The 15,958-nt window shown below is 49.5% G+C and overlaps 5 non-coding genes across 5 annotated transcripts; all 5 read right to left on the bottom strand.

Moving 5' to 3' along the window:
- Positions 1 to 1,337: 1,337 nt before the first annotated feature.
- On the bottom strand, positions 1,338 to 1,411 carry Trnaa-agc (transfer RNA alanine (anticodon AGC)). Its single transcript has one exon. It is a non-coding gene; the product is annotated as a tRNA-Ala (tRNA).
- A 1,392-nt stretch (positions 1,412 to 2,803) lies between these two features.
- On the bottom strand, positions 2,804 to 2,877 carry Trnaa-agc (transfer RNA alanine (anticodon AGC)). Its single transcript has one exon. It is a non-coding gene; the product is annotated as a tRNA-Ala (tRNA).
- A 1,399-nt stretch (positions 2,878 to 4,276) lies between these two features.
- On the bottom strand, positions 4,277 to 4,350 carry Trnaa-agc (transfer RNA alanine (anticodon AGC)). Its single transcript has one exon. It is a non-coding gene; the product is annotated as a tRNA-Ala (tRNA).
- A 4,334-nt stretch (positions 4,351 to 8,684) lies between these two features.
- On the bottom strand, positions 8,685 to 8,758 carry Trnaa-agc (transfer RNA alanine (anticodon AGC)). Its single transcript has one exon. It is a non-coding gene; the product is annotated as a tRNA-Ala (tRNA).
- Positions 8,759 to 11,626: 2,868 nt separating this feature from the next.
- Positions 11,627 to 11,700, bottom strand: Trnaa-agc (transfer RNA alanine (anticodon AGC)). Its single transcript has one exon. It is a non-coding gene; the product is annotated as a tRNA-Ala (tRNA).
- Between the last annotated feature and the right edge of the window lie 4,258 nt (positions 11,701 to 15,958).

Genomic DNA, 15,958 nt, shown 5'->3' with positions numbered 1-15,958 from the left:
TTGCACTCCCATTATTCCGCAGACAAACACTACTCTCTATGTATCAGTGAGGGTGTCTTTCAGGTTTCGTGCATTCTGTATCGAATCGTAGTTGGCCACAATGAAAGTGGCACGCATAACGTCGAAAATAGAGTTCAGACACCGCTCTGAGTAAGACGAACGTGTTGTCCACCTCTAGACTTCAATGACGTTAAGCCGTGATACCTAAGACAGATCTGCACTCGATGACACCACGATAACAGCCGGTCCCCACACTTACATCTTGCTCTCCTTATGACAGTATACATCATATCAGTCTGTGACGCTGGTTTTGCAACTTCTTGCGTGCGTTTATGTTCGCTGCGACCAACACTTACCATGCACTGACCACAAAACATGGAGGAGCCGGGGCTTGAAACCGAGACCGTTCACACGCTAAGCGAACGATCTGCCAACTGAGCTACAGCTACACACACGACCAAGCCTGGCTATTCTCCATTCTTTGCGACTCTGATGTGCACGGACACGATGGTTGGTTGGTTTGTAGCGGCGAAGGTACCAGAATACAAAGGCGCGGACACGTTCATATACACAAGAGTTCCAAGTAGTTTCGATGCTCTGGTATTACGAATGCAAATTCCGTCTGTTTTGAACGTCTTAAATTGAAAGGGCGGTCACAAATTGGTCCATTTCACTCCTTGTCCACAATCACACAGCACCTGAGGTAACAAGCACATCTCGAGCCCCATTGTGCTCTCCATTGTTCATGCCAACTCAGTGCCTCGCTCTTTGCTACTGTGTCAAACTCTTGTCGTCCAACTGCAAAACACTGGGACACAACAAGTTTCCGCTTCCCCTTTGCACTGATCGTACTACGAAACGCTCCCCAAACTTGGCAATCACCCATGCAGATGACTTTTCCGACTTTACACGACGCTCACGCTAGTGACAGCCTTATTTATAGTTCGACGTCGCGCCAAAGCGAATGAGCACATTTCGCCTACGGCTTAGGCCGCTCTTCTAGTGTGGCTGCCCTGTGTCTGCAGGCAGCGAGGGGCTGCAAGCTTCCTGTGTTCGCACCTATATCACCTGTGCTTTCGTTGTCAGAGACAGACTATCGCAAAACATACAACTCACTCCATGAATTGATTGCTACGGCATCTGTTATCAGCAGTCACAACCAGCAACACCAGTAGCAGCCGACTGCACGCAAAGAATGGGAACGTGCAGTGGGATTTACGTGAAATCGGCGCAATTGTGGATGCTAATCGTTCGCTTGTATCTGCCTACACACCTCTGCCGGTTGGGAATTATTCCACTTGCATCGCAAGGTGCGCATGTAGGTGTGTTAAAAATTCTGGAGGCGCTGGGTATCGATCCCAGTACCTCTCGCACGCTAAGCGAGCGCTCTACCATCTGAGCTACGCCCACCCCCCCCCCCCGATAGTTAGTAGTGCTACATACAGTCATATCAACGTCACAGACCCTTGCACTCCCATTATTCCGCAGACAAACACTACTCTCTATGTATCAGTGAGGGTGTCTTTCAGGTTTCGTGCATTCTGTATCGAATCGTAGTTGGCCACAATGAAAGTGGCACGCATAACGTCGAAAATAGAGTTCAGACACCGCTCTGAGTAAGACGAACGTGTTGTCCACCTCTAGACTTCAATGACGTTAAGCCGTGATACCTAAGACAGATCTGCACTCGATGACACCACGATAACAGCCGGTCCCCACACTTACATCTTGCTCTCCTTATGACAGTATACATCATATCAGTCTGTGACGCTGGTTTTGCAACTTCTTGCGTGCGTTTATGTTCGCTGCGACCAACACTTACCATGCACTGACCACAAAACATGGAGGAGCCGGGGCTTGAAACCGAGACCGTTCACACGCTAAGCGAACGATCTGCCAACTGAGCTACAGCTACACACACGACCAAGCCTGGCTATTCTCCATTCTTTGCGACTCTGATGTGCACGGACACGATGGTTGGTTGGTTTGTAGCGGCGAAGGTACCAGAATACAAAGGCGCGGACACGTTCATATACACAAGAGTTCCAAGTAGTTTCGATGCTCTGGTATTACGAATGCAAATTCCGTCTGTTTTGAACGTCTTAAATTGAAAGGGCGGTCACAAATTGGTCCATTTCACTCCTTGTCCACAATCACACAGCACCTGAGGTAACAAGCACATCTCGAGCCCCATTGTGCTCTCCATTGTTCATGCCAACTCAGTGCCTCGCTCTTTGCTACTGTGTCAAACTCTTGTCGTCCAACTGCAAAACACTGGGACACAACAAGTTTCCGCTTCCCCTTTGCACTGATCGTACTACGAAACGCTCCCCAAACTTGGCAATCACCCATGCAGATGACTTTTCCGACTTTACACGACGCTCACGCTAGTGACAGCCTTATTTATAGTTCGACGTCGCGCCAAAGCGAATGAGCACATTTCGCCTACGGCTTAGGCCGCTCTTCTAGTGTGGCTGCCCTGTGTCTGCAGGCAGCGAGGGGCTGCAAGCTTTCTGTGTTCGCACCTATATCACCTGTGCTTTCGTTGTCAGAGACAGACTATCGCAAAACATACAACTCACTCCATGAATTGATTGCTACGGCATCTGTTATCAGCAGTCACAACCAGCAACACCAGTAGCAGCCGACTGCACGCAAAGAATGGGAACGTGCAGTGGGATTTACGTGAAATCGGCGCAATTGTGGATGCTAATCGTTCGCTTGTATCTGCCTACACACCTCTGCCGGTTGGGAATTATTCCACTTGCATCGCAAGGTGCGCATGTAGGTGTGTTAAAAATTCTGGAGGCGCTGGGTATCGATCCCAGTACCTCTCGCACGCTAAGCGAGCGCTCTACCATCTGAGCTACGCCCACCCCCCCCGATAGCTAGTAGTGCTACATACAGTCATATCAACGTCACAGACCCTTGCACTCCCATTATTCCGCAGACAAACACTACTCTCTATGTATCAGTGAGGGTGTCTTTCAGGTTTCGTGCATTCTGTATCGAATCGTAGTTGGCCACAATGAAAGTGGCACGCATAACGTCGAAAATAGAGTTCAGACACCGCTCTGAGTAAGACGAACGTGTTGTCCACCTCTAGACTTCAATGACGTTAAGCCGTGATACCTAAGACAGATCTGCACTCGATGACACCACGATAACAGCCGGTCCCCACACTTACATCTTGCTCTCCTTATGACAGTATACATCATATCAGTCTGTGACGCTGGTTTTGCAACTTCTTGCGTGCGTTTATGTTCGCTGCGACCAACACTTACCATGCACTGACCACAAAACATGGAGGAGCCGGGGCTTGAAACCGAGACCGTTCACACGCTAAGCGAACGATCTGCCAACTGAGCTACAGCTACACACACGACCAAGCCTGGCTATTCTCCATTCTTTGCGACTCTGATGTGCACGGACACGATGGTTGGTTGGTTTGTAGCGGCGAAGGTACCAGAATACAAAGGCGCGGACACGTTCATATACACGAGAGTTCCAAGTAGTTTCGATGCTCTGGTATTACGAATGAAAATTCCGTCTGTTTTGAACGTCTTAAATTGAAAGGGCGGTCACAAATTGGTCCATTTCACTCCTTGTCCACAATCACACAGCACCTGAGGTAACAAGCACATCTCAAGCCCCATTGTGCTCTCCATTGTTCATGCCAACTCAGTGCCTCGCTCTTTGCTACTGTGTCAAACTCTTGTCGTCCAACTGCAAAACACTGGGACACAACAAGTTTCCGCTTCCCCTTTGCACTGATCGTACTACGAAACGCTCCCCAAACTTGGCAATCACCCATGCAGATGACTTTTCCGACTTTACACGACGCTCACGCAACGCTCACGCTAGTGACAGCCTTATTTATAGTTCGACGTCGCGCCAAAGCGAATGAGCACATTTCGCCTACGGCTTAGGCCGCTCTTCTAGTGTGGCTGCCCTGTGTCTGCAGGCAGCGAGGGGCTGCAAGCTTCCTGTGTTCGCACCTATATCACCTGTGCTTTCGTTGTCAGAGACAGACTATCGCAAAACATACAACTCACTCCATGAATTGATTGCTACGGCATCTGTTATCAGCAGTCACAACCAGCAACACCAGTAGCAGCCGACTGCACGCAAAGAATGGGAACGTGCAGTGGGATTTACGTGAAATCGGCGCAATTGTGGATGCTAATCGTTCGCTTGTATCTGCCTACACACCTCTGCCGGTTGGGAATTATTCCACTTGCATCGCAAGGTGCGCATGTAGGTGTGTTAAAAATTCTGGAGGCGCTGGGTATCGATCCCAGTACCTCTCGCACGCTAAGCGAGCGCTCTACCATCTGAGCTACGCCCACCCCCCCCGATAGCTAGTAGTGCTACATACAGTCATATCAACGTCACAGACCCTTGCACTCCCATTATTCCGCAGACAAACACTACTCTCTATGTATCAGTGAGGGTGTCTTTCAGGTTTCGTGCATTCTGTATCGAATCGTAGTTGGCCACAATGAAAGTGGCACGCATAACGTCGAAAATAGAGTTCAGACACCGCTCTGAGTAAGACGAACGTGTTGTCCACCTCTAGACTTCAATGACGTTAAGCCGTGATACCTAAGACAGATCTGCACTCGATGACACCACGATAACAGCCGGTCCCCACACTTACATCTTGCTCTCCTTATGACAGTATACATCATATCAGTCTGTGACGCTGGTTTTGCAACTTCTTGCGTGCGTTTATGTTCGCTGCGACCAACACTTACCATGCACTGACCACAAAACATGGAGGAGCCGGGGCTTGAAACCGAGACCGTTCACACGCTAAGCGAACGATCTGCCAACTGAGCTACAGCTACACACACGACCAAGCCTGGCTATTCTCCATTCTTTGCGACTCTGATGTGCACGGACACGATGGTTGGTTGGTTTGTAGCGGCGAAGGTACCAGAATACAAAGGCGCGGACACGTTCATATACACAAGAGTTCCAAGTAGTTTCGATGCTCTGGTATTACGAATGCAAATTCCGTCTGTTTTGAACGTCTTAAATTGAAAGGGCGGTCACAAATTGGTCCATTTCACTCCTTGTCCACAATCACACAGCACCTGAGGTAACAAGCACATCTCAAGCCCCATTGTGCTCTCCATTGTTCATGCCAACTCAGTGCCTCGCTCTTTGCTACTGTGTCAAACTCTTGTCGTCCAACTGCAAAACACTGGGACACAACAAGTTTCCGCTTCCCCTTTGCACTGATCGTACTACGAAACGCTCCCCAAACTTGGCAATCACCCATGCAGATGACTTTTCCGACTTTACACGACGCTCACGCAACGCTCACGCTAGTGACAGCCTTATTTATAGTTCGACGTCGCGCCAAAGCGAATGAGCACATTTCGCCTACGGCTTAGGCCGCTCTTCTAGTGTGGCTGCCCTGTGTCTGCAGGCAGCGAGGGGCTGCAAGCTTCCTGTGTTCGCACCTATATCACCTGTGCTTTCGTTGTCAGAGACAGACTATCGCAAAACATACAACTCACTCCATGAATTGATTGCTACGGCATCTGTTATCAGCAGTCACAACCAGCAACACCAGTAGCAGCCGACTGCACGCAAAGAATGGGAACGTGCAGTGGGATTTACGTGAAATCGGCGCAATTGTGGATGCTAATCGTTCGCTTGTATCTGCCTACACACCTCTGCCGGTTGGGAATTATTCCACTTGCATCGCAAGGTGCGCATGTAGGTGTGTTAAAAATTCTGGAGGCGCTGGGTATCGATCCCAGTACCTCTCGCACGCTAAGAGAGCGCTCTACCATCTGAGCTACGCCCACCCCCCCCGATAGCTAGTAGTGCTACATACAGTCATATCAACGTCACAGACCCTTGCACTCCCATTATTCCGCAGACAAACACTACTCTCTATGTATCAGTGAGGGTGTCTTTCAGGTTTCGTGCATTCTGTATCGAATCGTAGTTGGCCACAATGAAAGTGGCACGCATAACGTCGAAAATAGAGTTCAGACACCGCTCTGAGTAAGACGAACGTGTTGTCCACCTCTAGACTTCAATGACGTTAAGCCGTGATACCTAAGACAGATCTGCACTCGATGACACCACGATAACAGCCGGTCCCCACACTTACATCTTGCTCTCCTTATGACAGTATACATCATATCAGTCTGTGACGCTGGTTTTGCAACTTCTTGCGTGCGTTTATGTTCGCTGCGACCAACACTTACCATGCACTGACCTCAAAACATGGAGGAGCCGGGGCTTGAAACCGAGACCGTTCACACGCTAAGCGAACGATCTGCCAACTGAGCTACAGCTACACACACGACCAAGCCTGGCTATTCTCCATTCTTTGCGACTCTGATGTGCACGGACACGATGGTTGGTTGGTTTGTAGCGGCGAAGGTACCAGAATACAAAGGCGCGGACACGTTCATATACACGAGAGTTCCAAGTAGTTTCGATGCTCTGGTATTACGAATGCAAATTCCGTCTGTTTTGAACGTCTTAAATTGAAAGGGCGGTCACAAATTGGTCCATTTCACTCCTTGTCCACAATCACACAGCACCTGAGGTAACAAGCACATCTCAAGCCCCATTGTGCTCTCCATTGTTCATGCCAACTCAGTGCCTCGCTCTTTGCTACTGTGTCAAACTCTTGTCGTCCAACTGCAAAACACTGGGACACAACAAGTTTCCGCTTCCCCTTTGCACTGATCGTACTACGAAACGCTCCCCAAACTTGGCAATCACCCATGCAGATGACTTTTCCGACTTTACACGACGCTCACGCAACGCTCACGCTAGTGACAGCCTTATTTATAGTTCGACGTCGCGCCAAAGCGAATGAGCACATTTCGCCTACGGCTTAGGCCGCTCTTCTAGTGTGGCTGCCCTGTGTCTGCAGGCAGCGAGGGGCTGCAAGCTTCCTGTGTTCGCACCTATATCACCTGTGCTTTCGTTGTCAGAGACAGACTATCGCAAAACATACAACTCACTCCATGAATTGATTGCTACGGCATCTGTTATCAGCAGTCACAACCAGCAACACCAGTAGCAGCCGACTGCACGCAAAGAATGGGAACGTGCAGTGGGATTTACGTGAAATCGGCGCAATTGTGGATGCTAATCGTTCGCTTGTATCTGCCTACACACCTCTGCCGGTTGGGAATTATTCCACTTGCATCGCAAGGTGCGCATGTAGGTGTGTTAAAAATTCTGGAGGCGCTGGGTATCGATCCCAGTACCTCTCGCACGCTAAGAGAGCGCTCTACCATCTGAGCTACGCCCACCCCCCCCGATAGCTAGTAGTGCTACATACAGTCATATCAACGTCACAGACCCTTGCACTCCCATTATTCCGCAGACAAACACTACTCTCTATGTATCAGTGAGGGTGTCTTTCAGGTTTCGTGCATTCTGTATCGAATCGTAGTTGGCCACAATGAAAGTGGCACGCATAACGTCGAAAATAGAGTTCAGACACCGCTCTGAGTAAGACGAACGTGTTGTCCACCTCTAGACTTCAATGACGTTAAGCCGTGATACCTAAGACAGATCTGCACTCGATGACACCACGATAACAGCCGGTCCCCACACTTACATCTTGCTCTCCTTATGACAGTATACATCATATCAGTCTGTGACGCTGGTTTTGCAACTTCTTGCGTGCGTTTATGTTCGCTGCGACCAACACTTACCATGCACTGACCTCAAAACATGGAGGAGCCGGGGCTTGAAACCGAGACCGTTCACACGCTAAGCGAACGATCTGCCAACTGAGCTACAGCTACACACACGACCAAGCCTGGCTATTCTCCATTCTTTGCGACTCTGATGTGCACGGACACGATGGTTGGTTGGTTTGTAGCGGCGAAGGTACCAGAATACAAAGGCGCGGACACGTTCATATACACGAGAGTTCCAAGTAGTTTCGATGCTCTGGTATTACGAATGCAAATTCCGTCTGTTTTGAACGTCTTAAATTGAAAGGGCGGTCACAAATTGGTCCATTTCACTCCTTGTCCACAATCACACAGCACCTGAGGTAACAAGCACATCTCAAGCCCCATTGTGCTCTCCATTGTTCATGCCAACTCAGTGCCTCGCTCTTTGCTACTGTGTCAAACTCTTGTCGTCCAACTGCAAAACACTGGGACACAACAAGTTTCCGCTTCCCCTTTGCACTGATCGTACTACGAAACGCTCCCCAAACTTGGCAATCACCCATGCAGATGACTTTTCCGACTTTACACGACGCTCACGCTAGTGACAGCCTTATTTATAGTTCGACGTCGCGCCAAAGCGAATGAGCACATTTCGCCTACGGCTTAGGCCGCTCTTCTAGTGTGGCTGCCCTGTGTCTGCAGGCAGCGAGGGGCTGCAAGCTTCCTGTGTTCGCACCTATATCACCTGTGCTTTCGTTGTCAGAGACAGACTATCGCAAAACATACAACTCACTCCATGAATTGATTGCTACGGCATCTGTTATCAGCAGTCACAACCAGCAACACCAGTAGCAGCCGACTGCACGCAAAGAATGGGAACGTGCAGTGGGATTTACGTGAAATCGGCGCAATTGTGGATGCTAATCGTTCGCTTGTATCTGCCTACACACCTCTGCCGGTTGGGAATTATTCCACTTGCATCGCAAGGTGCGCATGTAGGTGTGTTAAAAATTCTGGAGGCGCTGGGTATCGATCCCAGTACCTCTCGCACGCTAAGCGAGCGCTCTACCATCTGAGCTACGCCCACCCCCCCGATAACTAGTAGTGCTACATACAGTCATATCAACGTCACAGACCCTTGCACTCCCATTATTCCGCAGACAAACACTACTCTCTATGTATCAGTGAGGGTGTCTTTCAGGTTTCGTGCATTCTGTATCGAATCGTAGTTGGCCACAATGAAAGTGGCACGCATAACGTCGAAAATAGAGTTCAGACACCGCTCTGAGTAAGACGAACGTGTTGTCCACCTCTAGACTTCAATGACGTTAAGCCGTGATACCTAAGACAGATCTGCACTCGATGACACCACGATAACAGCCGGTCCCCACACTTACATCTTGCTCTCCTTATGACAGTATACATCATATCAGTCTGTGACGCTGGTTTTGCAACTTCTTGCGTGCGTTTATGTTCGCTGCGACCAACACTTACCATGCACTGACCACAAAACATGGAGGAGCCGGGGCTTGAAACCGAGACCGTTCACACGCTAAGCGAACGATCTGCCAACTGAGCTACAGCTACACACACGACCAAGCCTGGCTATTCTCCATTCTTTGCGACTCTGATGTGCACGGACACGATGGTTGGTTGGTTTGTAGCGGCGAAGGTACCAGAATACAAAGGCGCGGACACGTTCATATACACGAGAGTTCCAAGTAGTTTCGATGCTCTGGTATTACGAATGCAAATTCCGTCTGTTTTGAACGTCTTAAATTGAAAGGGCGGTCACAAATTGGTCCATTTCACTCCTTGTCCACAATCACACAGCACCTGAGGTAACAAGCACATCTCAAGCCCCATTGTGCTCTCCATTGTTCATGCCAACTCAGTGCCTCGCTCTTTGCTACTGTGTCAAACTCTTGTCGTCCAACTGCAAAACACTGGGACACAACAAGTTTCCGCTTCCCCTTTGCACTGATCGTACTACGAAACGCTCCCCAAACTTGGCAATCACCCATGCAGATGACTTTTCCGACTTTACACGACGCTCACGCTAGTGACAGCCTTATTTATAGTTCGACGTCGCGCCAAAGCGAATGAGCACATTTCGCCTACGGCTTAGGCCGCTCTTCTAGTGTGGCTGCCCTGTGTCTGCAGGCAGCGAGGGGCTGCAAGCTTCCTGTGTTCGCACCTATATCACCTGTGCTTTCGTTGTCAGAGACAGACTATCGCAAAAACATACAACTCACTCCATGAATTGATTGCTACGGCATCTGTTATCAGCAGTCACAACCAGCAACACCAGTAGCAGCCGACTGCACGCAAAGAATGGGAACGTGCAGTGGGATTTACGTGAAATCGGCGCAATTGTGGATGCTAATCGTTCGCTTGTATCTGCCTACACACCTCTGCCGGTTGGGAATTATTCCACTTGCATCGCAAGGTGCGCATGTAGGTGTGTTAAAAATTCTGGAGGCGCTGGGTATCGATCCCACTACCTCTCGCACGCTAAGCGAGCGCTCTACCATCTGAGCTACGCCCACCCCCCCGATAAATAGTAGTGCTACATACAGTCATATCAACGTCACAGACCCTTGCACTCCCATTATTCCGCAGACAAAACACTACTCTCTATGTATCAGTGAGGGTGTCTTTCAGGTTTCGTGCATTCTGTATCGAATCGTAGTTGGCCCACAATGAAAGTGGCACGCATAACGTCGAAAATAGAGTTCAGACACCGCTCTGAGTAAGACGAAACGTGTTGTCCACCTCTAGACTTCAATGACGTTAAGCCGTGATACCTAAGACAGATCTGCACTCGATGACACCACGATAACAGCCGGTCCCCACACTTACATCTTGCTCTCCTTATGACAGTATACATCATATCAGTCTGTGACGCTGGTTTTGCAACTCCTTGCGTGCGTTTATGTTCGCTGCGACCAACACTTACCATGCACTGACCACAAAACATGGAGGAGCCGGGGCTTGAAACCCAGACCGTTCACACGCTAAGCGAACGATCTGCCAACTGAGCTACAGCTACACACACGACCAAGCCTGGCTATTCTCCATTCTTTGCGACTCTGATGTGCACGGACCACGATGGTTGGTTGGTTTGTAGCGGCGAAGGTACCAGAATACAAAGGCGCGGACACGTTCATATACACAAGAGTTCCAAGTAGTTTCGATGCTCTGGTATTACGAATGCAAATTCCGTCTGTTTTGAACGTCTTAAATTGAAAGGGCGGTCACAAATTGGTCCATTTCACTCCTTGTCCACAATCACACAGCACCTGAGGTAACAAGCACATCTCAAGCCCCATTGTGCTCTCCATTGTTCATGCCAACCTCAGTGCCTCGCTCTTTGCTACTGTGTCAAACTCTTGTCGTCCAACTGCAAAACACTGGGACACAACAAGTTTCCGCTTCCCCTTTTGCACTGATCGTACTACGAAACGCTCCCCAAACTTGGCAATCACCCATGCCAGATGACTTTTTCCGACTTTACACGACGCTCACGCAACGCTCACGCTAGTGACAGCCTTATTTATAGTTCGACGTCGCGCCAAAGCGAGATGAGCACATTTCGCCTACGGCTTAGGCCGCTCTTCTAGTGTGGCTGCCCTGTGTCTGCAGGCAGCGAGGGGCTGCAAGCTTCCTGTGTTCGCACCTATATCACCTGTGCTTTCGTTGTCAGAGACAGACTATCGCAAAAACATACAACTCACTCCATGAATTGATTGCTACGGCATCTGTTATCAGCAGTCACAACCAGCAACACCAGTAGCAGCCGACTGCACGCAAAGAATGGGAACGTGCAGTGGGATTTACGTGAAATCGGCGCAATTGTGGATGCTATCGTTCGCTTGTATCTGCCTACACACCTCTGCCGGTGGAATTATTCCACTTGCATCGGCAAGGTGCGCATGTAGGTGTGTTAAAAATTCTGGAGGCGCTGGGTATCGATCCCAGTACCTCTCGCACGCTAAGCGAGCGCTCTACCATCTGAGCTACGCCCACCCCCCCGATAACTAGTAGTGCTACATACAGTCATATCAACGTCACAGAACCCTTGCACTCCCATTATTCCGCAGACAAACACTACTCTCTGTGTATCAGTGAGGGGTGTCTTTCAGGTTTCGTGCATTCTGTATCGAATCGTAGTTGGCCACAATGAAAGTGGCACGCATAACGTCGAAAATAGAGTTCAGACACCGCTCTGAGTAAGACGAACGTGTTGTCCACCTCTAGACTTCAATGACGTTAAGCCGTGATACCTAAGACAGATCTGCACTCGATGACACCACGATAACAGCCGGTCCCCACACTTACATCTTGCTCTCCTTATGACAGTATACATCATATCAGTCTGTGACGCTGGTTTTGCAACTTCTTGCGTGCGTTTATGTTCGCTGCGACCAACACTTACCATGCACTGACCACAAAACATGGAGGACGCCGGGGCTTGAAACCCAGACCGTTCACACGCTAAGCGAACGATCTGCCAACTGAGCTACAGCTACACACACGACCAAGCCTGGCTATTCTCCATTCTTTGCGACTCTGATGTGCACGGACACGATGGTTGGTTGGTTTGTAGCGGCGAAGGTACCAGAATACAAAGCGCGGACACGTTCATATACACAAGAGTTCCAAGTAGTTTCGATGCTCTGGTATTACGAATGCAAATTCCGTCTGTTTTGAACGTCTTAAATTGAAAGGGCGGTCACAAATTGGTCATTTCACTCCTTGTCCACAATCACACAGCACCTGAGGTAACAAGCACATCTCAAGCCCCATTGTGCTCTCCATTGTTCATGCCAACTCAGTGCCTCGCTCTTTGCTACTGTGTCAAACTCTTGTCGTCCAACTGCAAAACACTGGGACACAACAAGTTTCCGCTTCCCCTTTGCACTGATCGTACTACGAAACGCTCCCCAAACTTGGCAATCACCCATGCAGATGACTTTTCCGACTTTTACACGACGCTCGCGCTAGTGACAGCCTTATTTATAGTTCGACGTCGCGCCAAAGCGAATGAGCACATTTCGCCTACGGCTTAGGCCGCTCTTCTAGTGTGGCTGCCCTGTGTCTGCAGGCAGCGAGGGGCTGCAAGCTTCCTGTGTTCGCACCTATATCACCTGTGCTTTCGTTGTCAGAGACAGACTATCGCAAAACATACAACTCACTCCATGAATTGATTGCTACGGCATCTGTTATCAGCAGTCACAACCAGCAACACCAGTAGCAGACGACTGCACGCAAGAATGGGAACGTGCAGTGGGATTTACGTGAAATCGGCGCAATTGTGGATGCTAATCGTTCGCTTGTATCTGCCTACACACCCTCTGCCGGTTGGGAATTATTCCACTTGCATCGCAAGGTGCGCATGTAGGTGTGTTAAAAATTCTGGAGGCGCTGGGTATCGATCCCAGTACCTCTCGCACGCTAAGCGAGGCGCTCTACCATCTGAGCTACGCCCACCCCCCCCCGATAACTAGTAGTGCTACATACAGTCATATCACGTCACAGACCCTTGCACTCCCATTATTCCGCAGACAAAACACTACTCTCTATGTATCAGTGAGGGTGTCTTTCAGGTTTCGTGCATTCTGTATCGAATCGTAGTTGGCCACAATGAAAGTGGCACGCATAACGTCGAAAATAGAGTTCAGACACCGCTCTGAGTAAGACGAACGTGTTGTCCACCTCTAGACTTCAATGACGTTAAGCCGTGATACCTAAGACAGATCTGCACTCGATGACACCACGATAACAGCCGGTCCCCACACTTACATCTTGCTCTCCTTATGACAGTATACATCATATCAGTCTGTGACGCTGGTTTTGCAACTTCTTGCGTGCGTTTATGTTCGCTGCGACCAACACTTACCATGCACTGACCACAAAACATGGAGGAGCCGGGGCTTGAAACCGAGACCGTTCACACGCTAAGCGAACGATCTGCCAACTGAGCTACAGCTACACACACGACCAAGCCTGGCTATCTCCATTCTTTGCGACTCTGATGTGCACGGACACGATGGTTGGTTGGTTTGTAGCGGCGAAGGTACCAGAATACAAAGGCGCGGACACGTTCATATACACAAGAGTTCCAAGTAGTTTCGATGCTCTGGTATTACGAATGCAAATTCCGTCTGTTTTGAACGTCTTAAATTGAAAGGGCGGTCACAAATTGGTCCATTTCACTCCTTGTCCACAATCACACAGCACCTGAGGTAACAAGCACATCTCAAGCCCCATTGTGCTCTCCATTGTTCATGCCAACTCAGTGCCTCGCTCTTTGCTACTGTGTCAAACTCTTGTCGTCCAACTGCAAAACACTGGGACACAACAAGTTTCCGCTTCCCCTTTGCACTGATCGTACTACGAAACGCTCCCCAAACTTGGCAATCACCCATGCAGATGACTTTTCCGACTTTACACGACGCTCCCGCTAGTGACAGCCTTATTTATAGTTCGACGTCGCGCCAAAGCGAATGAGCACATTTCGCCTACGGCTTAGGCCGCTCTTCTAGTGTGGCTGCCCTGTGTCTGCAGGCAGCGAGGGGCTGCAAGCTTCCTGTGTTCGCACCTATATCACCTGTGCTTTCGTTGTCAGAGACAGACTATCGCAAAACATACAACTCACTCCATGAATTGATTGCTACGGCATCTGTTATCAGCAGTCACAACCAGCAACACCAGTAGCAGCCGACTGCACGCAAAGAATGGGAACGTGCAGTGGGATTTACGTGAAATCGGCGCAATTGTGGATGCTAATCGTTCGCTTGTATCTGCCTACACACCTCTGCCGGTTGGGAATTATTCCACTTGCATCGCAAGGTGCGCATGTAGGTGTGTTAAAAATTCTGGAGGCGCTGGGTATAGATCCCAGTACCTCTCGCACGCTAAGCGAGCGCTCTACCATCTGAGCTACGCCACCCCCCCCGATAACTAGTAGTGCTACATACAGTCATATCAACGTCACAGACCCTTGCACTCCCATTATTCCGCAGACAAACACTACTCTCTATGTATCAGTGAGGGTGTCTTTCAGGTTTCGTGCATTCTGTATCGAATCGTAGTTGGCCACAATGAAAGTGGCACGCATAACGTCGAAAATAGAGTTCAGACACCGCTCTGAGTAAGACGAACGTGTTGTCCACCTCTAGACTTCAATGACGTTTAAGCCGTGATACCTAAGACAGATCTGCACTCGATGACACCCACGATAACAGCCGGTCCCCACACTTACATCTTGCTCTCCTTATGACAGTATACATCATATCAGTCTGTGACGCTGGGTTTTTAACACGCGATCTAGTGTTGTTCGCTGCGACCAACACTTACCATGCACTGACCACAAAACATGGAGGAGCCGGGGCTTGAAACCGAGACCGTTCACACGCTAAGCGAACGATCTGCCAACTGAGCTACAGCTACACACACGACCAAGCCTGGCTATTCTCCATTCTTTGCGACTCTGATGTGCACGGACACGATGGTTGGTTGGTTTGTAGCGGCGAAGGTACCAGAATACAAAGGCGCGACACGTTCATATACACAAGAGTTCCAAGTAGTTTCGATGCTCTGGTATTACGAATGCAAATTCCGTCTGTTTTGAACGTCTTAAATTGAATGGGCGGTCACAAATTGGTCCATTTCACTCCTTGTCCACAATCACACAGCACCTGAGGTAACAAGCACATCTCAAGCCCCATTGTGCTCTCCATTGTTCATGCCAACTCAGTGCCTCGCTCTTTGCTACTGTGTCAAACTCTTGTCGTCCAACTGCAAAACACTGGGACACAACAAGTTTCCGCTTCCCCTTTGCACTGATCGTACTACGAAACGCTCCCCAAACTTGGCAATCACCCATGCAGATGACTTTTCCGACTTTACACGACGCTCGCGCTAGTGACAGCCTTATTTATAGTTCGACGTCGCGCCAAAGCGAATGAGCACATTTCGCCTACGGCTTAGGCCGCTCTTCTAGTGTGGCTGCCCTGTGTCTGCAGGCAGCGAGGGGCTGCAAGCTTCCTGTGTTCGCACCTATATCACCTGTGCTTTCGTTGTCAGAGGACAGACTATCGCAAAACATACAACTCACTCCATGAATTGATTGCTACGGCATCTGTTATCAGCAGTCACAACCAGCAACACCAGTAGCAGACGACTGCACGCAAAGAATGGGAACGTGCAGTGGATTTACGTGAAATCGGCGCAATTGTGGATGCTAATCGTTCGCTTGTATCTGCCTACACACCTCTGCCGGT

Source organism: Schistocerca gregaria, chromosome 3, assembly GCF_023897955.1.
Source record: "Schistocerca gregaria isolate iqSchGreg1 chromosome 3, iqSchGreg1.2, whole genome shotgun sequence".
Taxonomy (NCBI): Eukaryota; Metazoa; Arthropoda; class Insecta; order Orthoptera; family Acrididae; genus Schistocerca; species Schistocerca gregaria.
Note: the sequence above shows the minus strand (reverse complement) of the source record. Positions and strands in the feature narration are given on the sequence as shown.